The 23,323-nt window shown below is 44.4% G+C and overlaps 1 protein-coding gene across 3 annotated transcripts in view; it reads right to left on the reverse strand.

The window, feature by feature from the left end:
- The window catches only part of PLAG1 (PLAG1 zinc finger), a 45,681-nt gene that overhangs the window by 2,554 nt on the left and 19,804 nt on the right, over window positions 1-23,323 (reverse strand). For 2 of the 3 annotated variants that reach the window (XM_032182000.1, XM_032181998.1), the window contains exon 2: window positions 3,502-3,601. The gene's annotated coding sequence lies outside the window, so the exon portion shown is untranslated. Of the gene's footprint in view, window positions 1-3,501; window positions 3,602-14,803; window positions 15,208-23,323 lie in introns of those variants that run through there. The other variant, XM_032181999.1, reaches the window with a different exon arrangement.

Here is a 23,323-nt window from a genome sequence, read left to right on the forward strand (position 1 = left end):
CCTGAAATTATACCTCACAACTTTCCCCTCAGGCATTGATGGAGAACAGCAAAGTTTCTGTCAGGTTTCAGGAGGCATCAGACAAAGAACTCACTTCAGAACATATGAAGATGGCTTTTGGCAGCTTCAGGTTTCAAAGGAATTAAAGCTGTGCCTGTGGTGTTTGTACGGACATACACACACATGCACGCACACATGCACATACACAGTTATCAGAATGAAAATCTGCATGTCTTGAGATGCAACTGGGTGTTTGAAAATCGATGTGAAAAGCAGCGTTTTGACAGCCTGGGGTGGGGGGGCGGGGCGCAAAGCTCATATTCTCTGATATACTGGCTCATTTTGGTTACTGTCTGTGCGCCTATTCTAGCAAAACGCACACGTTTCCAATAATTTGTAATGCCAAGTGAAATTCTCCTCTGCTAATGGAGGCTCAATGTGTTAATAACAGAAACCTCACAGATTAGGCTTTTTATCAGCCCGGCACAGGAAACCCACATCCTCCTCACACCACCCTGCAAGGCACAAGGGTTTTAAGCGTTGAGGTTAGCTCGGGATGAAGGCTCCTGGTCCTCCAAGAGGACCCCAGCCCCTCCTGGGGTACTGCACGCTGGGAACTAAACCGGCAGCCTTCAGCTCCAGGAGGTGGGTGATGCTCTCATCTGAGCTGTTGCCAAGAGCGGCTTTAAACTCGCAATCTGGTAACATATAGTAGCAACTGGGCGCCTGTGATTACAGGGTACTCAACAATCCTCCATTGTCAGAAGCCACTGACAGCTTTTATTTGATCGCTGGAGCGCAATTGCTACTTTAGATACCCAAACCGGTGCTACCCGTGATGGAAAGGGTCAAACGCGAGGTCTGCAGTGGCAGGGGCAGAGAGGAGGACGGCGGAAGGGCAGCACCCAACACAAGCAGCAGGCAGGGCCGAAAAGCCCCCAGATTTGGCCTTTCTCTGGCAAAAGCAGCACCCCCCCCACCACCCTGGTGTCATGGCCCTGCAGCTGCCACCCTCCACGGCCTCCGCTGGCACAGCTGTGCGAGAGGAGGCCAAGCCGGGCCCGATGGCAGCAAGGCTGGGGGCAGAGGCAGGGCTGGGGGCTCGGTGGCCGGCCACCCCTGTCCCCTGGCAGCAGGGCTGGGGAAGCCGGCAGCTGTTGGGACAGGTGGAGCAGGGCGGCCAGGAGTCAGGCAGGGAGCACCAGGCAGCAGCTGCTCCGGCCTGGTGCCACCTCCCCAATAAGCACAACAAACGCATCCCAGCTGGCAGCCAGGGGAGGCTTGGTAGCTCGGAGGTCCCTGCCATAGCCCCAGCGTGGCGCTGGAAGAAAGCGGGGAGGAAGGAAAGCCTGTGTTTATGTCAGGACGCGGCAGGACAGGACATGAGGGGTGGGGTGACAGGAGGGGGAGAAGGGGGTGTGCCTCTTTAATATCTGCATGTGCATTTTTAAGAATGCTTCAGATTCGAGATTTCCATTTGAAACGCATATACAGAGTATGTCTTTGTCTATGCCTCTTCCTCCCTCCTCCCCGTAACTTCTCTCTTGTCTTTGTAAGAGGAGAGAAACACTGGCAGAGCAAGATGGAAACCTGCTACCTTTCAACCCTACAGTCTTTGAATAGCAGATTAAGCTATACTATACTCTTAAAGCAAGAAGTTTTGTAAGACCACCTTTCCTCCCCCAAATTTTACATGGAACCACTAGCCTCTTTAAAGATACCCAACAACAGAAAAGGTGTTTCTTTAAGGACTCTTATTATTTCAGATTTGTCTCTGGCCCATTCCCACTCATGGGACGAAGCGTGCGGACAACAATTCCACGAGTGGGAATGTGCACAGGTCTTCAAAGAATCAGCTTAATTTCAGTTTCTGTCTCATAAGTGACATTCTTGTTTATAAGTGAAAAAAATTACAGTTGTTTGGAGACTTGAGACCAAAGTACTTCTGTAACAAAAGTAAACGAAAACCAATTCCAAACACTTCAGTGGAGCTGCCAATGTATTCAAGAGGAGGATCTCATTCACATCAAGGTTGTGATAAGTTTATAGGTTGAAAGATTTTTCAGTATACACTTTAATGAGAATCTGGTAATAAAATTTATTGTGCCTTCCATAAACAAATACACCGGTCTTCTATGCACATTGGCCTGAAGATAGAATGAAATCTCATTTTAGCCTGTTTTTTCCTGACAACTGAAGTTCTGAGGGAGAAAAAAAATCCAGCCCCCTCTATGTTTACATACAGCATACCCATGCCTCGTGGGCACCTATGAGACCTGGTTCCCAGAGTGTCCTGAAACACCTACTGCCTCTCTGTGGGGAAGCAGTGCTACCACCTAGTGCCTCCCAGCCAAATCCCCACCTAGCCTGAGCTACAGGCAGTGTTAGTGACAAAGAGCAAAGGAACTACCTCTAGTGCTTGCTGTATGAGAGCGTGATTAATTTGACCATGCTGGGTCACAGCAGCAAGTGGCTTCCATGCCAAGCGGATGACAAGAGGAGAAGCAGGCACAGCTGGCGGGATGCAGGCAGGGCGATACTGGGTTGAGACGGGTCAGTGGACAACAGTAGGGGGGTGGGCAGACAGTTGTGGGGAGCACTTCATGGGGGTAGGAACATCTATGGACAAGAGGACAAGGTAGTCTGGTAATGCTGAGGGGCAGGTGGGGAGCTGAATGCATGTTGAACTTGAGAGACACAGCATAGCAGGCCATGCAGACGGGCGATGCGCAGGGTCTGACGCGAAGCCAAAAGCAGCGTTTGTTGTGGAACAGCATACGGAGTTTAGCTGTTAATTTAAACAACCGCCAGCTTCTCACTCCTGTTCTAAATGCAAGGATCACATCTCAGGCTTGAGGCCATCCTATATTCAGGCCAATATTATGTTACTTTCATCTTCTCCAAAATTTCAGGTGATCTAGTTGCTGAACCAGATGCAACTCAGCACATTCATATGGATGACGAATTCAAGTTTTGTTTCTTTATGATCAAAACTAATTAAGCTGACTTTGAACTGTGTTTAAGTGTCCTTAAAATGCATTATTAGAACAAATATAGTATGGATTCAATCTTTGGCAATGACAGTGTTTTATTAAAAAAAACCATGTAAGTACTATTATCTCAGTATCATTTCTCAACAGATGAGGCAATTAAGAACTTCAGTATTGATTTCTGAATAGCAAATAACCACTTTCATTTTTTTTTTCTTGTGGATATATAGACTGAGCAATGGAGATAAAACTTAAAAAAACACTGATCCTCAAATATTACACTTTCCAAAGACCAGCTGAAAGAATTTTATGAGTAATATTGCCTGTCTGTGTCTCAACACAATATCACTTAAAATCCTCATTCTTATTGGTGCTTTCACAACTGCAGGATGAGTGATTATATGCAGTATCAAATATAACAAACACATTACACAAAAGCTCATATATCATACTATTTTTAAAGAAGCATATACTTAAAACAGGAATAAAGCAGCCTCTGTTCAATGCACACCTGATGTTTGCCCACTAAAGTCCTCAGATTTTGGTCTTAACCAGTTCCGCTGACTCTTCTTGGAGGAAACCAGAATCCAGTACTTCCCATTTTTACTGGTCTGAAAAACAAAAGGAAGAATGGACTAGACTCTAGTGAAACCAGCATATTCAGAAAGTCTGGGATGTGGTAAGACTGGGGGTTGAAAAGGATCAGAAAGGAAAAGTTAAAAGGGAAAGAGCCAACCCATGCACAGAACATTAAGTACTGTTAATTATAAACTGTATGAATCAATTGCTCTTGCATTATCAGTAGCAATTAATGCACTTCAATTTCCAGCATACTTACATCATTTCAACTAACTCTACGCTGGACAGTAAAAAATAAATAAATAAAATTAGACAAAAGCAGAGGAGTTTTCAATAAAGTTAAAACAAACCAAGAAATCCACAGACCACAAATAATTTAGAAATAGCAGTGAAACATGTAAAACGCTGGGCCCAGACTTGAGTTTCTTACTCAGAAAGGACTGAATAAGAGAAGATTTCTGGATTAGGCCCAACTTTACTAGAACCTAATGCCTTCATTCTGCTTAATTATACAGGAAATAGCAGCTTAAAAGGTGACCTGCAAAGGAAAATAAAATTAATTTAAAAAAATAATAAAGCATCCTAATGATGTACGCGCTACAGGTAAATCCCACTAGAGGGCAAGTCTAGGTGTGCCTGAGCAAATCCAGAGGGCCTTTCTGGAATTTCCCTTACATCCCCCTTTTCCCTGCCACCATCCTTTTTAAAATTGCAGTACATCTTCCTTTTCTTGCCAGAAGGCCTCTTGGATGACACAGGTATATACTGAAAACATGCCCAATGCCTAATTTTAGTGGAGAGGTTTATCCCCTCCAAATCCTCCAGGTATGCAAGGGCAAAGCCCTGTATAGTGCACGTACCCTATGTGACCTATTCGGCTGAAGGTATCTGGTAGGAGCCCTGGAACAACACAATATTGCCCCCCACACAGTTTCCCCGTCTCATTTCCCATTCTCTCTGTTCAAGTTTTCTTTATTTTGATACCAAATGCAGCTTTGCACAGCCCCAGCTTCCTCTGCTGGGAAGCACAAATGTAAGCAAACCAGCATGCTTGAACACCTATCAAAGGCAGAAGTGCTTCACAGCAACCCACTGAAGCTGTCTGGCAGCCGTGCAGCATTTACAGGGGGCTTCTTACATACAGGCAGGTGATAGAAACAGCTCCAGTACCCAAACCAAAACTGGAAGCTTTGTTTTCAACTAACAAGAAAGAGAGGAGACGCAACTTTCAGAGGTCCCCCCATCACTCTGTTTTGGGGAGAAAATGCTGATGATTTCTTGCTCCATCTCCCAGCAAGACCATTATAGATTAGTTACCCTGTGATGCCTATCTCAACATATCCCACTGTCACAGCAGAAAGGAAGTGCTTCATTATCCAAATGTTTCTCCTAAAGTAGCTCACAATAAGCAGACAGCATTTCAGACAGCCACAAAAATTTAATGAATTAAGTCCTAAGGGACTTAGTCCCTTCACTATTGGTATTCACAGACTATTTCCAGTTTTAAAAAAAATAATAAAAAAGTGTAAAATAATATAATGAATATAATGCTCTCTCAACTGTATTCAACATTTTTCACTTAAATGCTTATGGTACCGAATTCTCACATCTGAAGGAGCTCTAGCAAAAAGCAGATGACCTTAGGGACAGGCCATCAGAGGCATGGGAAGACTATCCTATCAAGGGGAACTGGAGCAATGGGAACAAGTAGATAAGGAAGGTAAATGCCTGATGTACTTAAAATACTGAACAGAATGAAGAAGGAAAGTCAGGCACTCTTATTCATTACCTCACAAATATAGCTAAATTGCAATGCAGTGGATCCAGATGAGGGCAATGCAGGATCTCAACTTCTACAAGACCATTATTAAGTCAAGGAGTTCAACAAGATACATACAAAAGAGGAGATATTTGAATGAATGGCAAGAAGATCTGCCACATTTGATGAGATCAAACAAAAACACAAGATAAGAAAACTATGCTTCATGGCAGCAAGTCAGCTATTGGATAAAGGACTTTCTCTTACACACAGAATACCACAGGTGTCCATTATAATGCCGATTTTCAGACCACCTTCTTCAGAAGCTTTTGGTGCCAGAAAATCTCTGAGGCGGAATACTGAACAAAGATTTATCGTTCTTCTCGTAACTGCTTAGTGTTACTAAGCCTTCCTCTCAACCAGGTGAGATAGGAACAATTTTTAATGAATATTAAAGCTCAAATTATTCTTCATGTGAAGCAGAGAAGCATCACAATGCAAAATGTACTGTTACATGCACATACATGCCTGAAACCCACGTGGGAATTTATAGCAAAATAGACTTCCATAATTTATCAGATTATAATTCTTAGAAATTATCAGATTTCTAGTATCCATGAGGCGTTAATTTTGCCAACCCTACAAACATTCAGATAATTGCCAGTTAGACAATATTTTAATTTACCAGATCTAAGGAGTCAAAGGGAAAAAAAAAAAAAAAAAAAGCCCCCAAACACTAAAGTAAATCACTTGTTCCTGCTTTCGAAAATAAAAAGAGGGACATTTGTTTTTTCAAAATTCACAGGTCATCTTTAAGAATCTGAAAAAATAGCTGCACTTGGAAATGTTTTAAAACATGATTTGTATATGTAAACTAAAAGGATAATGAAGACATTAAACAAACACAACCAAGAATCCTCCCCCTAGCTTGCATGTCTTACATTTGTTGAGAGCGTCCAAACACAATAAAGGAAAATGTCAGTGTCGTGGTTATTTTCTTTCAAAATAAGGGAGTTATAATGAGAACACAGTATTGAGAACACAGTATCTGTCAGCAAGTGTCATTGCGTTTTGAATATAGAGCAGTGCATCAAGTTTTGATTCTTGAAATTCACCAGTTTGTAAAGCAGAACAAAGGTCCTAGAAACATTAGTGGTAATAATGACAGAATTAAATAGTCAACAGCATTACAGAGTCATCTTGGGTTTTAAATATTTATTTAAGGAAACAAAATGAAAAGTGGTTACTTACCCTATGGAAACTGTGATTCTTTAAGTGCTGTCCGCACAGATCCCAGGTGAGCAAGTACTCACGTGAACAGGACCAGGTTCTCTGCAGACAATAATGTCCATCCAGGCTGTGCCTGTCAACCCTTACGACTGTTACCGTCAGTGGTGTAAGGCAAAAGACTGCCAAACTGTGCTGTGCACGTCCTTACAACACCCAGCGTGGTGTGCAGCAAGAGCATCTCCAGACTCTGCTTTCCACTCACGCTGTGGGCTAAGAGCCACTCTGTACACACTGCCACCAACACGCTGCTTTGAGAAGTGGCCACCTCCAGCTTCTGCATCTGCTCCTGGGTGGAAACAGTGTCTGCTGCAGCCCTGTCAGCCCCAGTCCTGTCTCAGGAGTTTGGATGCTGGATGAGAGGAGGCTGGCAAGGTTTGCGGTGGCTGATGAAGGAGTCAGGCCCTAGCTTGTCAAGGAGAGGGAAATATGTGGCTGGAGGTCGATGGCCTAGCTGGGAGTGTGGTTTGAGGGCAGGAAAGCTGAAACACGGACAGACATCCCAGTTTGGGAAGATGGAGGATGAATACGTGTAGCCAAGGAAGACAGGTGATGCTGCTGCTAAGGATGGCGATGGAGAAAACCATTACCAAGTTTAGGATGGCCCAGTCTGACCTCCCTCAGATTTGTTACTAAGGAGTAAAAAGATTCCTTCAGAGTGAAGGACAGATCGCTTGTGGTGCCTCTGTGGAGAACATGTCTGGAAGAACCACAGTTACTGTAGCATAAGAAGCCACTTTTCTTCTTTTCGTTAAGTACTGGAAGAGGAGCAAAAATATTGACTGAGGAAACCTGCTCTGGCACACCGACCAGTCAGGCGATGGCAGTGGTAAGGGATAGCAGGGGGAGCAGAGCTGAGGAAGCATCCAGTGGTCGATGCAGCCACTTCCTTTGGTGCAGAAGAGCCAAGACAGCAGTCAGACAGCACCTCCACTACTGAGCAGCAGAACTGAACTACAAAACTCCTCACCAGGACTGCTTGTCTCAGCCAACGCCATCAAACACATCCAATATCAAAGGTGTGGATTTAACCCTCCTTGCATCAAACTCTCTGCTAGGCCACACAAGGGGGTGTAGGCACAAGTGGCAAAGTGCTTGCAGTGCTCCAGGACAGCACGCTGGGACCTACAGGCCTGCAAGGCTCCGCCATCCTTCTGGATCATCAAGGGTCACCACGCCTGCTGCACGCTTGCTTTGACCTCAGGGCAAGCGGTAGGTCTCAGTCCATCTGACTTGGTAGAAAGACGCTTGACTTTTGCAGGAGACTTGTCTTAAAGCAGATGTAGGTAGCAAGTCAGCCCCCAACCTGGTTCAACCGAGGTTGAACTCTTGGTCCAACCAAGAGGTACCTCTTACTGAGAGTGATCATTCAGTAAGGGAGGGTCTCAGCTGGAAAAGTTGATCCCACCAAAGGAAACAGTCAGGCAGGTAAGAAAAATCTGGCAAATCTTAACTGGCAAAGATGCTGAAGTATTGATGACTTCAGGGGTGCCTTTCTTGGTGTTGAATTAAAATCCGTCTTCTGACAGAAGCAAGGGTCTGAGACACTCTTCATTCTTGGCAGGTGATCTGATACACATTTATTTGAACATTATATTGTCACTTTTTAAAGGAAACAGCCAGTAAAGCCTGCTCACCTTTGGCACCCATGTTTAGAAGGACAATCCCGTCACTGGTAGGAAGATTCTCCCCAGTTTGCTCCAGTGAGACTGACATCCAGAAGGTGCTTTAACCAGGGAGCTTACCGAGGCCAGGAGAGGCTCATTTCTGCATTTCCACAAAATGATACTTCATTTAATTTTCTGCTTGCTTTATTGTGTAATTTGGAAGAGATTTGAACAGCAAACAACATGTACGCACATGCTTCCCCCCTAAGCAAAGAAGACACCTGGCACGACGGTCTATAAACACGGCACTGCCAAATGGCAGGAGGGACAGCTTTCAAACCCCCAGAGCCCTGCCTTCAGCCATCGTGGCCTTTTGTACGGGATGCAGCGAGAAGAAGAGAGCCAACAGGTACATTACCTTGTAGTAACAGAGAACTGGTTGAGGTTTTTACAGCTGCTGTTCTCTCACAAGCCTACGGAAAGAAGTGAAAAGTCCAAGGGATCCACCCAGAGGCCCTCAGGGTTGGCAAAACGGCACTGACAGGTGGGTCTCGATGCCATCAAACTTGGCATTTTACAGTTTTGGACAAGATATCATAAATAATTGCTCACAGATGTAGACATTGGCCCTATTGTACAACAGCACTTCACATAAAGGGAGCACACACACATATGCGAACTACTCACAAAAGAACTGATAAGTTGTTGTTGTTTTTTTTAATATATATACACAGCCATATTTATCTTATCTTGAACTTCTCCCCACAGCAGGAAACCAAGTTCAGAAAAACCCTTTTCCACAGAAGCAAATTCTAGTCTACTGTATGCATGGTCCTTCGTGGTGGGACAGCAGTGAGAGCAGGCATGAGCTGCGGTACAACAAGACAAAACCCAAGCATGCACCAGGAGAACTGACCATTAAAGCTACTGCAGGAAAATGAAATGATGTGGGAAAAATAATGAAAATACCTACCCAGTGATCCTGGGTATAAGCATGAGAATGACTTAGAGATAACAATACAGAAGACTTCACCCCCAGGGAAACGGCCTAACAGCTAAAACATAAGGAATTAACATGAGCACTGAAACTAACACCAGGCAACCATCACAGTCTAACGTTAGGGACAGCACACTGCTAATACCTAGCGTGTGTGCAACAAAGATCATGCTGCAAAGTGTACTATGCACAAGGCAGAAAAATACAAGAATTAAGATACTTCATCAAATTCAAAACTTCAACAAAGTCTTTTTTCTTTTTTTTTTTTCCTTGAAACACATCCACAAAATAGAGAAATTTGCTGAAACTGCATAAAATTGAGTGGGGATAAACAAGCATATCCTTTCAAACTAGTGTGAAAGATGGGTAGGCAAGAGGAACAAATGTGCTCACTAAGATGCCCAGACCCACTTCATGTTTCTGTGAATAAACAAACAGATCCCACTAGTAAACATTTGTTAAATATACTTTTTTTTTTTTTCTAACTTAATAAAGGAAACATCTGGGGGAAAAAATCTAAATTGCTGTGGAACAATGGCCACTATATGAAGACAGCATTCATCTAGATTTGACTACTACATACAGCACTTTTTTCCTGATCATGAAACAATCTGCAACTCTTAAAAATCTGTACTACAGTCACGAAATACGGACAATCAGTTTTTTAATTTTAGAAAATAACTCATAACATGCTAGAAAGAGTATTAAAAAACTTTTTTTCATAATATATAAAAAATCCTATCATGCTTGTCTTTTTTTTTTTCTTCTTAAGTTTCTGGAAAAGTAGAAAACAAATTCACCAAAGTTTATTTTATCATGACTTAATAGTCTGTAATTTAAAAACAAAACAAAACAGAATTTCAGAATGCTAACCAGCATCTCTTTGTGGGCTTTCCATATTTTAAATTACTTAGGTCCACTTTAAATCTTGAGAGCTCAGTTTTGGTTACTAAATGTTCCAAAGGATTCCGAAGAGCTGCCTAGAGTTTAACCCATCTGATGCTTGTGGTTTTATGGGCTTTTTAAGAATCTCCATGGCACTGCATAGAAGTTTCTCTAAAAATTCTGGAAAGACTGTGACATAAAAAATGTTGATGCTATAATTATTTTTAGAATGTTTAAAACCTGCAAAAGTACTTTTACGTATTTTGGAGTTAAAACACACACACATACAAAACGCACACCAAAAACTACCAGGAACGATCTACCTTGATGATGCTGATGATGCTTATGTGAAAGCAAACATTGGAAACTACATAATCTGCACATAGGAATATGGCATTTTTATAATAAACCCTAATCAAAGGCAAATTCTGCATATGTACAAGCAAACACAGATAGGAAATGTGCCTGAAATCCTACACTAAAACAATTAAGAATTAATTGATGTCCATATGAAACACTATTTTCCTTTGTCCCAAGAGTAAAACAAGATATTCTTAGATATAAGAAGATGAGACTAAGTGTGTGGGACAGGTTAATGGTACACCTAGCCCAATATTCTGTTCCAGTAATAGCCAAAAGAACAGAACAGGTCACAACTGCATGACATTTCTTACCAATACTCTTCTGACCTGCAACTATTTTCATGTCAGGGGCCTCCTGAACCATTACATAGTTTCTGTTAATTTAGCAACTTTCAGCACATCATTCTTCCAAGCAGTAGTTCAGGCTCCCCTTAGAAACCACATCCCTTTCTAATATCCACAGCATACTTTGGAGAAGTCGTCCCACAGGTCTCTCCGCTACCAATTTTATGGAGAACCTTTTGAAGGCTCAGGAGCAGCCTTCTCCTTTAGCTTTGTATGCTCTTTTTCTTGTCCTTCTACTGTTCTTCACGGCTGGCTCCCTTCTCCATAGTAAACTTGCTCACCCACTTGCTCATCCCCTAACTTACACCATTTATGAGTGTGATGAACAGCACAGATCTCTGTGGAATCTAAGTGGGACACTCCTTTAATTGAGAATTGACTTTTTACTTCTACCCTTTGATCCTACCTTTAATACGTCATTTATCTGTGCAGAGACCTAAAGACACTCCCTCCTGCATTATAGCTCCTTAGTTGCCTTAAAAAGCCTTTGATATAGTTTACTTGGGAGTTTTGAACCAGAACATCTTTAATTCTCACTGATACCTCCAAATAACTCTAACAGGACCTTAAAACAGGACCCTAAGAGTTTTTGACTCTTCTCAATTATACCTACCCAGATGGCCACCGATTCTATGCTTTATTGTAGCTTCTATCAAAATTGACTGATGGAAATTTTAGATTAACCTGCTGCAGGCCTGCTTGTCTCAGACCACCCCCAAAACTGTTTTACATCCTTACCTTTCAGAATTTTTTTCTAAACCTGCATACTTTAGGATATACCATTTAAACAACATAATTAGGTTGCAGAGCATAACCAGATAGACAGAAATTTAAAAGCTTTACTTTTCTGAGAGTCAGAACAGTTTCTATAATCTGTCAAGTAAAAGGGTTCCTGCTACTGTGGTCTGCCAGGTGGAATTCACAATGACACTGGTGAACTGAAAACAAACTCCACTCACATCTATTACCATACAGCATAATCTTGTGCAGCTAGATCTTGTCCGGCTCAGCCGGAGAGAGACAGACCAAACTGGAACAGCACAGAAAAAAAGCAGCCACCAGTCACGCTACTTTGTGCTGTGCTCATCATTTAAGCTGAAAATGTAAAACTTACCAAAGAGCTCAGCAATTTCACTTGAAGGTCTGCTATGCAGACAGCACAAAGGAACTGGCTGTACTGGAGAAATTAACAGGGTGCCAGAAGGCAGGGACAGGTTTTAAATAGCAAAGTCTGTAAAATAAGCATGGGCTAGAAAGTCAGAAAACATTGGACTACAACAATCCAACCAGTGATTCATCATTTGGGCTTGGAGAAATCCTCTAACCCACCACAATTTTTGCCTGCTGAGGGAAAAAAAACACCTATCTCACTAACACAGGCTCAAGAGGGGCAAGGTGGTGGGAGGAAGTGTTTGAAAAATTGCAATACCATACAGAAGCTGAAGTGACTGCAATAGGGAGAGACCATTCACAGGAGAGTTAGATTTGCCTCATGAGGTTAGCATAGATGGTTAGGAAGCTCACATGTGGGACAGACAACTCCTAACAGAGAAATAAAGTGACTGAGAGAAGGGTCATCTCCCCCCAGTACCTATGCCACATCCTGAGTTTACATGGTGTGTTATGCAGCAGCCCAAAGAACACAGCAGAAACCCAGTCCTGTCCTTACTCACACAGCCTGAACAACAGGGGCTGGGGCTCAAAACTGTGACAGAAAAAGCTTAGCAGTGCTTTTTCTTCTTCTTCTTTTTTTTTTTTTTTTTTTTTAATAACCTCAGATTTTTATATGATTTAACGGTGCTATTTCAATTAAAACATTGAGCACGACTGCCCCCATCTCATCTGCATCTTTTCCCAGCCCCCAAAGTAAAACAAAAAGTATGAAAAAGAGTGCTCAATTTCTAAGCAGCAGCAAATCCTCCAATACACCCGACAGGCAACGAACTGCTGCTCTATCTGAAAAGAAAATAACTTCATAGATCACCACAGCCTTACATTAAATAAAAAGTGTCACAGATAGTCAAGATGGCCTTTGCTACTGTTGCTATAGCTCTGATGCTGTGTGACTGTATCATACAACCTTATGAGCTAAAACACAAAAGCCTGAGGAAAGGATAAGTAAAGATGCAGAATACTTTAGGTAGAAACAAGACTTATATTGAGAGATTCAATGGGTTCTGCTGCTTGACATCTCAGGCGATGGCCTAATGCCACGTGCACGTGAATGACTTAAAAGAGCATGGAGCAAGGGACAATATGCAGCAACAAAGCAAATCCCTCTTCAAACTGGTCAGTTGTCTGCCTCAAAGCTGTTGTCAGTGAGCCTTTTGCAACCTGTGCAGCGCAGGCACTGCAGGTATTTTTGATTCGGTTCATACAAACCAGCTTCATCTACGCAATGCTGTTAGCATACACACAACCAGCCTGCTCTGCTTATGCAGAACCCACAGAGTGCTTGCATGCTGTTAAGAGAGCATCCTTGCTAATGAGGTAAAGACATAGCCCTGCATTCGTTCCCATTTCCCATTTGGTGTGCTGAGCAGTTGGTTCACAGTGCTCTGCTGCAGTTTGTCATGCAACGTGCTTTGGGGTGCATACCTGAATCTCTAAGAATTGAGATGTGACGCCAGATTGCTGAACAATTAAAAGCACTCATGTGTAATTTAGACCTAGACGACTGAGCGAAGCAGAGGGAGGTAAAGCCAGGCAGTTAGTATCCAGAGCAGCCACCTGGAGAGCAACTTTTGGGATCAGGAGACTGACAGCAACTGCTAGTTTCAGGCAGCAAAGGCAGAACTTCCCAAAAAGTCCATACAGAGCCTGCCCTGGAGCTAGAAGACTAATCTGGGAGCTCCTATCAGTCTGATGAAATGTCATCAGCATGTAGTCACCAAACAGTTTTGCCATTAATCACCAGATAATCAGCTCGTTACTGGCAGGGCAACCAAGCCAGGAAGGCTCACAGCAGCGTGAGGAGGTTGCTCCACGGCCCGTCAATGCGCAGGAGGTCACGTACAGCTCTGGAGGGATAGGGCTGCTCCCTGGCACAGAAGCAGGTGGCGAGAGACAGACCTCTTCCCTGCTTGATCCCCATCTCTGCCTCCCAAACACACAGATTTAGGACTTCATCTAGACAGAGTATTCCCTCACAGTCCTGCCAGACACAGTTTATCACAGTAAGCATTCACCAGTACTAATATTAGGCGGTCTGTGGTGAAAAATCTGCATCCTGCAAAGTCGCTTTTGCTCTCCACAATCCAAGACACTGTTGTAGTCAAGAGTTCTCTATTTTTTTTTTTTAAAGCAACTTAGTTCAGCTTCCCTGATTTCCGAGCCTACGTGAAGTGACAGTAGAAACACACACACATGACTTTGCCTTGAACAGCTGCAGGCTGCCAGCAGGGCAGGCTTCCAGAAAGGTGGAAGGAAGACGGTGACAAAAAGGATGGAATAAAAACAGTCTTATGACTGTATGGTATGCAGCAATGTTTCACGCACGTTATGGGAAAAAATCCTGGAGGGCAGATGGAAACATGAAGTGGAGATGCTTTCGCGAGTCCCAGAGTACATTCCTCTAACGAGCTGTCCAACAAGACGCCTGAGCTCCTTTCCTGCTGCGGGAAAGTAGCTGTAAACTAGTGAAAAATTTGCCATCAAAAAGGTATGTTTTACTTTAATTTTATTTTTAAAATGTTGTGACAGGGTGAGCTTTACATTAGTCATGTACTCAGTTCGTGTTTCAGACAGGTGTTCAGAAAAGGGATTTATTTACTGATTTCGCTGATGGTACTTTTTCAATAATAATAATAAAAACCCTTAAAAACAGTAGGTTGTGAAAGGAGTGAGATCCCAAATACTGTCAGGAAACACTCCTAATTAACTCAGCTAGCATAGTGGTCTCCTTATGGAGCATCATCTATGCTTTGCTGGGTGCTGGAGGTAGATGTGAAATGCTTGGTCAGTGTTTTGCTACAACTGTTTATGTTTAGCACCTTTGTATTGCCTGTGTCTTGTCCCCTTCCAGAACTGCACAATCCATTTCAGTCTTCCAGGAGTTCTCCAGGAAACCCTCCTTTCACCATTCTGCCTTTGCCACCTCCCGCTGAGCTGACAATTTCAAGGTTCAGCCATCAGATTTCAGAAGATAAATGAAAGGTGGATCTATCTTTTAGCTAATAACTCCCCTCTTCACATGGGCTGCAGCTTTTTACGTGCTAAGAGAAATCAGAAAAAAATAAAGTTACCACTCACCCCACTTATTACAAGCTACTTCAGTAATGCTGACTGGTTTCTTCCCTCTCGACCACATCCAAACTCTTTTCCCCCTAGCTTTTCTTTTCACCGTGTTCCCTTCAAACCTGCAAGATGCTTTCCAAATTACCTCCACATACTACATATGCTGTTTTGTTTTTTTTTCCTGGGGCATGCAGAATGGGTTAAGTTGGTTGCTATTGTTTCAAAACTTGAAATGGTCAGCCACTGCTGCATAGGCATTTGAATGTAAAGTTCTGATTTTTTATTATTATTTGTATAGAAAAAAAGACAGTTGGCATTTTATTTGTAACTGTGCAAACGTGCAACTAACTGTCCTTATGCTGAAGGGTATCACTCCCTGGCAAATTCCTGGGAAGTGCAAGGGCCTCATTTATAAAGACAACAGGCAAAGAGGGATAATGCACTACAAGGTTACCTGCTAACAAGATAAATGAACATTTCCTAGAAGGAAAAAAAAAAAAAAAAGGAACTCCTTTACCTTGCCATATTTGTGTCAACCCCCCCCTCCCACACACTCTTTTTTTGTGGTTCCTACAAGTTACTGTAAAGCACAGTGCAAAATTAAGAGAAATCTGTCCTGGTTGTTACATTTCCACAAGCCCACTATGCTAAATAAGGTTTTAGAAAAGCAAAGCAGTTTGAAATTCCTCGGGCGCTTCACCCTCAGCACGCTAATGAAACTCAGCGACAGCGTGGCTTTAGATTTGAGGCTGCATTAAGATTTATAAACACTCTGAGCATGACTAAGGTCTGGAGCAGGGGGGCAGCATAACCAAAGCTGGGGAAGGCTGTGATTAGTGAGGAGGAAATGAGAGGAGATCAAATCAGCTGAGGAAAGAGGCAGAGAAGCGCAACTCGTGTTTGGGACTTGGCACAGCAAAGAAATGAATTGTTAAAGCTTCAACATCAGCCTGAGGAGGAGGATGCCATTTCAGTAGGTTGGGGGGCAGGAGCAAGAGAAAGAAAACCACACGATATGAAAAATGCACAAGCACCAAAAACCGTGATCAAGAGCTCTTGTATTTGTGGGGTCTGGTACTGAAGAGAGAAATCTAATAATCCCCATGTCACCGGCACAGATCGTCACAGATGGCACTGACTAGGAGGAGGTCAGACCCACGCTTAGAACTGAAGGGCAGCTCGCATGGGCAGAGGTGAGGGGCGCAGACAGCAGGAGGCAACACGAGTCCCATGTAACATCACCCATCCTCTATGACTGTGCCTCCCCCCAAAACAAGCTCCCCTCCAGCCCCTCAGTCCTCTCTCCTTCCACCCATGTGAGGGGCCAGGATGCTGGAGAGCATGGAGGCAAGCTGTGCCCTGGCTCAGCTGGCGTGGCTTTGCTCCTCGCCACGTCTAGCTTTGTGCCTTCCCCACACAGCCAAGCTCCCCAGGGAAGGCAGGGAGAGGGCAGCGTGCTCCCAGGTATGTCAGCACCGACAGTGGGGTCACCCCTCTGGTCCTTCTAGACCCCTCCAGGCAACAACCAGGGCAAGGTAGATACAGGATGGAGACCTGGGCAAAGAGGACTTCATGCCACTCCTCATGGGATGGGGCTCTTACACAGAGGGTAGGGAGTGTAGGTAACATGGGAAGGAGAATTGGAGGTACAAGGAAGCTGAGACAGCAAAGCTTCCAACAAGTCCTTCAGCAAACCAGGACTGACAACTAGGCAAGGTTAGCTGAGTGAACGAGCCGAATTTACTGGGTTGGATGTGCAAGAATTTGGGGGATGGCAGGGAAGGAGTGCCAACTGTAAGGCTGTTATTCTCCAGCTGAGGTGGTAAGAGAAAAGAAGACACGCAGGGGTCAGAGCTGAAGCACAGAAGTTTGGAGGTGGCCGGTGAGAGCACATACGTGTGGATGAGGAGCCCGCAGCTTATAAAGACACGTGCCTGCTCCGAGCTGAACGGCGAGGGGAAGGCTGCTACCTGCGCCAGGACGCTCCAACCCAGAAAAAGGAGTTTAAAACCCTGCTGCGAAACGATTGTGCAATTGGGCATGCAATACTTACTGGATCGGTTTCCTCCTCCAGCCTCTGCAGGATCCTGTAGCTGTTTCTTGAGTATTGTTCGCATCTGATGAGTCACAGTGCTTCCAGCAGGCCCAGGCCGGGCCGGACAGTGTGGCATAGGTGAGGCTACTGACCTTCATTTGCTGGGCTTTTACCTGGTTGCCTTGGGCCTCTGCTGTGGCATTGTGCACCATCCGGGGAGAAAAATAAATACATCACTCCTGGACTTGGTGGCAATGTCACCAGCAAAACCCCAGCCTGGGGAATTTCAGAGGGCACTCATCGAGAACCCCGCTGCGTTCCCTCGCCTTCTGACGCACCCTTTGTGGTCTTTTGCACTGAAGCTTCCCTGAGGCCATGCCCAGGTGTGCCCTCTGGCTTTCACTTACACGGGCAGTGACCTGTACCAGTCCATCCTGCAATGATCCTCCTCTGAGTAAGGTCAGACTGGAGGCCACATGATCCCAGAGCCTTTGCAGACCCTTTGTGACCAGTAACTCACCACAAGCAACCTGTTTACAGCCATTACCACAAGAACAAGCCAACACGCATGGTGCATTTACATCCAGACTGGACAATCCTGGAGCGAAGGAGGACACGGACAGGGAGCCAGATGGGAAGAAACAGAGTGCAGAAAACAAACTAGCACATTATAAGCCAGTAACTCAAAGAAACCTCAGAGAGGAAACTACTTCACTGCTACGTGCATTTACTGCACTGGTAGGCCTTTTTGATACGACTTCGAGAATTAAGTTCAGCACACACACGACACTGACAGGAACTAGTGTGGTCAAGGTAACATCCTACTGCAGACAGAACCACAGTAGATTGTTAATTATTTCCCAGTGATCAGGAGTCCAGACATTCTTTCTCACTGCCTCAATTTTAAGGTTTACAAAGGGACAGTTCTGCACGTTATTTGCTTGACTGAATCCTACGTTTCCGTACTTAGGAAAGCAAAACAGAAGGAAAAAGAAAAAAAACAGTAAATTTGTCATGCCGTTTTGATTTGTTAGGGCAAATCTTTATTGAACATACAGAAGAATATCATGCAGAAGGGAAAACAAAACAAAAACAACAACGAAAACCCAACCCCCTTCCCCAGATCATTCCTCATCCTCGGACTTTAACAGCCCACTCTAATAGGTAACAGGAACGGGTTCGGGCACCTGCACTGACTGTTTCCAAGTGTGTCTTCTGAAGCCACCGAGATGCCAAAAGAACAGGTCAGGTGGACACACATCTCAGGTCTGGTAGGCCCCGGTCCCGTTTCTCTGATACCACCTCTGTATCTTTGAGCAGCGGTGCTCGGATGTGCTGCTTATCAGCTGGTGCATTTTTATCAGCCTCCAATCCTCGCTTAAATAAAGGAACAAAACCACTTGATCGTCTGCCTCTCTGAGGAGTATTCCCTTCCCACGCAACCTGACCTGCCAATTCCTACCCCCGGGGCTCCTGCAGCTTCCCCAGCACAGCGCCACCATCCTCCTGCAAGGATTTCACCTCGAAAATGGTAAAACCTGAGCTTCATCTCCAGGCTGCAAAAGCCCGTAGGCCACCAAACGTTCAAGTTTTCTGTTAGATACACAGGCTGCTTTTTATTTACGAAGGCTTGGGTGTTGAGCCGACCCCACCACAAACAAAAGGGGTATTTATTTACAGATATCACTAGCAATTTACAAGAAAAAGTAATAAACGGGTCGCACATGAATGTGAAGATGTCTGAGCAGCTGAAGCGCTGAGCAGCTAACAGGACATTTCAGCTATCTCAGTCAACTTCAGTATTGCATCCAATGCTCTACGAGAGCGACAGATCGCTAATGCCAAGTTAGTCATTTTCAGTAACAGTTCTCATGGAATTTTTTCCTTCTAAATAATCAAAACAATTGGTCATTGGACCTTATAAGGGAAAGTGCCATCCCAAACGGAATTTCATCAAATACAGCTGGTCTAGCTTCGTGGTTCCCCCTCCAGCGCATCTGCAGCACCTGAGTATTGGGGCTGTATTTTATTTCGTGATTTAAACAAGATGACAAGATCATACTATTAAAATAATTAGCAGTAGACTAACTTGGTCGCATAGTTTCAACTCTTCTTATGACAATGAGAAACATCCGATAATACCACAGCATAGTGATTTTTAATCTAGTAAATAAAAATACTTTATTTTTAACAGCAAAGTCTTAGTCTGTGGGATGTACTGCCAGGAGGCAACAACGTACAGTCAGGCAGACAATGCTTATCTCTAACTGGATCATCCCGAATTGTAACACGATTTTAAGAGGGCTTCAGAAAAAATAATAGCAACCCTCTTTTTCCAGGACGGGATCCAAACCAGCAGAGAGTTAAGAGAGGATTTGCTCCTCTGCGTCTTACGGTTATACCACCCCCTGCAGCATCTGATAGCTGCTAATATCAAGACAAAACACAAGGACTAGACAGAACGGTAGTCAGAATTCCTGCTGTGTCAGATCTAGAGAGGATAACACCTTTGTGAACTCCAAGCAGCAGCCTCCCATCACTCCAGAGCGTCTCTTGAAACACGCAGTTGAGCTCGCCTCGAGTCTAGCAAAGTATATGTTTTAAGACCTCGGGCACTGGGACACCTGCCAAGTCACAACAAATATGTATACACAATCTAATCTACTTAAATTTTGAGTGGAAACTCTGTGCCCTTTAGATATATCCCTCAAGGCTACGAATAGCTTACTTGTTAGACAGGATGAAGTTTCCCTGTGTAAGTAATAACCCAGCTCGTCTGGCATCTAACCACGCCTCCCGGCTCCTTCCAAAATCAAAGATCGAGGAAGGAGGAGGGATGGGGATGAAGGTGAGGAGATAGACGAGGAGATAGGGGCGAAAGCAGAGTAAGGAAGAGGAAACAGACAAATTATAGGTGGATTAGGAACAACAAGGCTCCCGTAACAGAACAATCATAAGGAAGCAATCGCTTCCCTCCCCTTTATTTGGCAGATGACAAGTCGGTTAAAAAACAAAACAAAAACGAAACAGGGAATACTGTGAACGGGGGGAGGAGGCGGGAAGGGGGGGGACTAGAAAGCGAAGTGAAGCAAAGCAGAGGCAAGGCAGCAAGGTTTAACTGCAAGGCAATGCTCACTGTCCAACAGATCTGAGCACAGAGAGGATTATTCACAGCCTTGGTATGGTCACCTTTTCTTAGGAAAAAGTGTCCAGAAAGCAAGCCAATGAAATCCTCGGGAGCCCGTGCTGGCTTCTGCAGCTAAAAATAAAACTAACAGGAGAATAATCAAAAGAGTTTAGTGTACAGATGGATGCAAATGAGCAGGGGCACGTCGCGCCAGCACAACGCGGTAGTTAAATAACTGTGGTGCTTTCTGAAACGAGCTAATACTACTGTTTTTCTTTAGAAGCAGGTGACCATTGTGTTTGAAATTTCATACAGCACTTGTTTTCATGACCTATGAACCCTCTGCTAAGAAAAGCTAAACAACTGGATAAATTTTAAATAAGGGATCTTTGCATTTGGACGCTCTGAGAAAGTTTTCACCAGCAGCCTTGTTTCCTACCACTGACCAATCCCTTATAATATAACTATTAATCCTTTAAAAACCTTGGTCTAATTGCACACAACAGTGGATGGGCTTCTCTGAAGTAAACCCGGTGCGATTACACACTACTTGTTTTAGCAGGTTTTATTCTACTCTTAACAGATAACGTTACAACTCCACGTTTCCCAGTGCAACCACCCGGCTTACACAAATCTGAGTAGCAGAGGGCAGGTGAGGGAGATGTGGAGGCTCACGCCCATGCCACTGATGTTTGTGAGTGCACAAACCTGCAACCTTTAGGAGAAAAGAAAGGGTTCATGACAGCGAGCACTGGGTAATCCAGTCTGACAGCACAGCACCCACCCAAGCTTTCCGTCAGCAGCAACACAGGAGAAAGTAACACACAGAGACTTGGCTGTAGAAATTAAGTTTCTTTCCTGCCTTCTATCAGATCACAGAAATCTGCATGAGTAACGAAAGGTATGCATCCCCTCCTCCTGCAGAGAGAGCTGGAAGCTCGTTGGACTGAGCCACGCGTGCTACGTATTACCGACCACACGCGAGACACTTGTTTTGTCGTCCTCCTCACCCCCAGCTGCTGAAGGGATGGGTACGCAGCGGCCAAAGAGAGGAAGGGTTGTGTGGAGGAATGGCTAAGAAAAGCAGCTCAGTGCTGGGGAAAAAAGGTAGAAAGGCCTGATTTCCGTGTCCCTTTCTGAAACCGTCTGTGTCCTTACAGCTTTTGGAGGGGCCTGTATCCCAAACGGGAGCTGAGAACATCAGACGTTTGTATTTCAGCCTCACTGTTGCATCAGTTGCCACCAAAACTTTGGGGTTTGTACCCAAAAGACTGTACGTGCACGGATGAGGGCTGCTACTTCACTTCAAATGCAGGGCTGTGGGAACCAGCACTGAGACACCTCATGCTTTTTTTTCCTTTTTTAATTTTCTAAAAACAAAACAGTGAAGAATCACTCAGCGCGGGTATAGATACGGTACAGATAATTGCTGGCAGTTAACCTCAAGGCCTGATTCCTCATCAGATTTGATATCTGACTTGGCAAGCAGCTTCAGCGGTTACGTTCCCCTCTCTGGAGCGGTCCCAAGAGCCGAGCAGCTACCTCCAGCATTAGGTAACTGCGCCCAACCAGCGCCTTGTTTACCGGGCCAGCCGCGGGCAGAGGACACGGTGCCCAGCCCGTGCCCAGACACAAGTCACCGCCTGGCTGTGGGCCGGGGCGAGGCAGCGCCAGGCTGCAGGGACCGCAGGCGGCTCCGAGGACAGCGGGATGGGGGAGCAGCACAGTGCCTGCAGCTCAGCAGGGAGGATGAGAGGCACTGGGTGGCTAAATCCATGTCACCAGGGGCACAAGCACTTCCCTGAATGAAGCCGGCCTGCCAAACGCCCACAGCAACCTCTCACTACAAGGAGAAGCAACAGCAAGTGTTTCAACTGGCTACTCCCACTACAGGGAAAGTAAGATAGAGGTTCACAGCCCTCGGTTCGCAACCAGAGGCTGCTGCCAACCTCTGAGAGCAACACGGGGCCTTCTGGAAGGTGAATCAATGAAAGAAACCCAAGTATCTGGCACACGGCCGTAGCACCACCTCTGATATTTCAGCACTACCTTCTGATTTAACAGGAAGCAACGCTCCCACGTGATGAGACGGGAGGGTCTCAGAACTTCATCAGATCCAGAAAGGCTTTATTTCTTTGGCCTCAGTTCAATATTGAGGAAAGGTAGAAAAAAGTTATCAGGCCATACTATACCTGACGATAGCACGGCCTCCTGCTTGGAGCATGTTTGGAAAGAAAGAATGAAAACACAAAGGTAGAGAGAAAATAGAATAAAACATAACATGATTTTTAAAAGCCGAACAATGTCAAACATCCAACTTTCCTTCAACATGCCAAAATACTCGTTACACAAAGGAAGCACAACAGTTGTAGTCTAACTCAGTTGGACAGCTGATATACTACCACCTGAGCTGCAGTTTGCTGAGCCGAGAAGAGGGGTTAGTTCCAGGATGGCCAGGCAGGAAAAGCAGCAGATCAAGAGGAGATGACAACAGATTTCTCTCTGAAAAGTGGAAGGATGTTATTTATGGAGTGCTGCCAAGACTGGTTGTCAGTCTTTTTTGATTCAACATTTTCATTTCCATATGTACTTTTTTATGCCTGTACGTGAGCACTACCAAAATTTGTGGAAAATGCAAACCGAGGTACCAGAAGCTTAGTACAGACTGAAACAACCCATAAGGAAAAGTGCGACAAATCTCAAGGACAGCTGCGACAGAAAGGGGATGAAAAGTTGCAACAAAAGGAGAACTTAATGCACTTAGAGACTAGTGACTTCTGCTGAGAAGTGAGGAGTCATCACCTGGAAGTAGCAGAGAAGGACAGTGTCTGTGCATGACCATCCTATAAGCAGCTATTAAAAGACACTAAAGAGAGCTGTTGCAGAAGAAAGAAAATAAAATGATTCAAAAAGCATCAGTATTTCCAGTGCAGAAGGGGACATACAGACATTACTATCAGAAGCTTGCTAGGAACACCATGTACAAATCTGGTAATACAGATTTGCAAAAGATTTATTTGGGTAGCATGACAAGACATCTGACAAAAAAAAAAAATCACAAAAGGTCTTAATAATTGCACCAAAGACAGTCAGAAGGCTTGCATAAAAAATAAA

This window comes from Aythya fuligula, chromosome 2, assembly GCF_009819795.1.
Source record: "Aythya fuligula isolate bAytFul2 chromosome 2, bAytFul2.pri, whole genome shotgun sequence".
NCBI classification, from domain to species: domain Eukaryota; kingdom Metazoa; phylum Chordata; class Aves; order Anseriformes; family Anatidae; genus Aythya; species Aythya fuligula.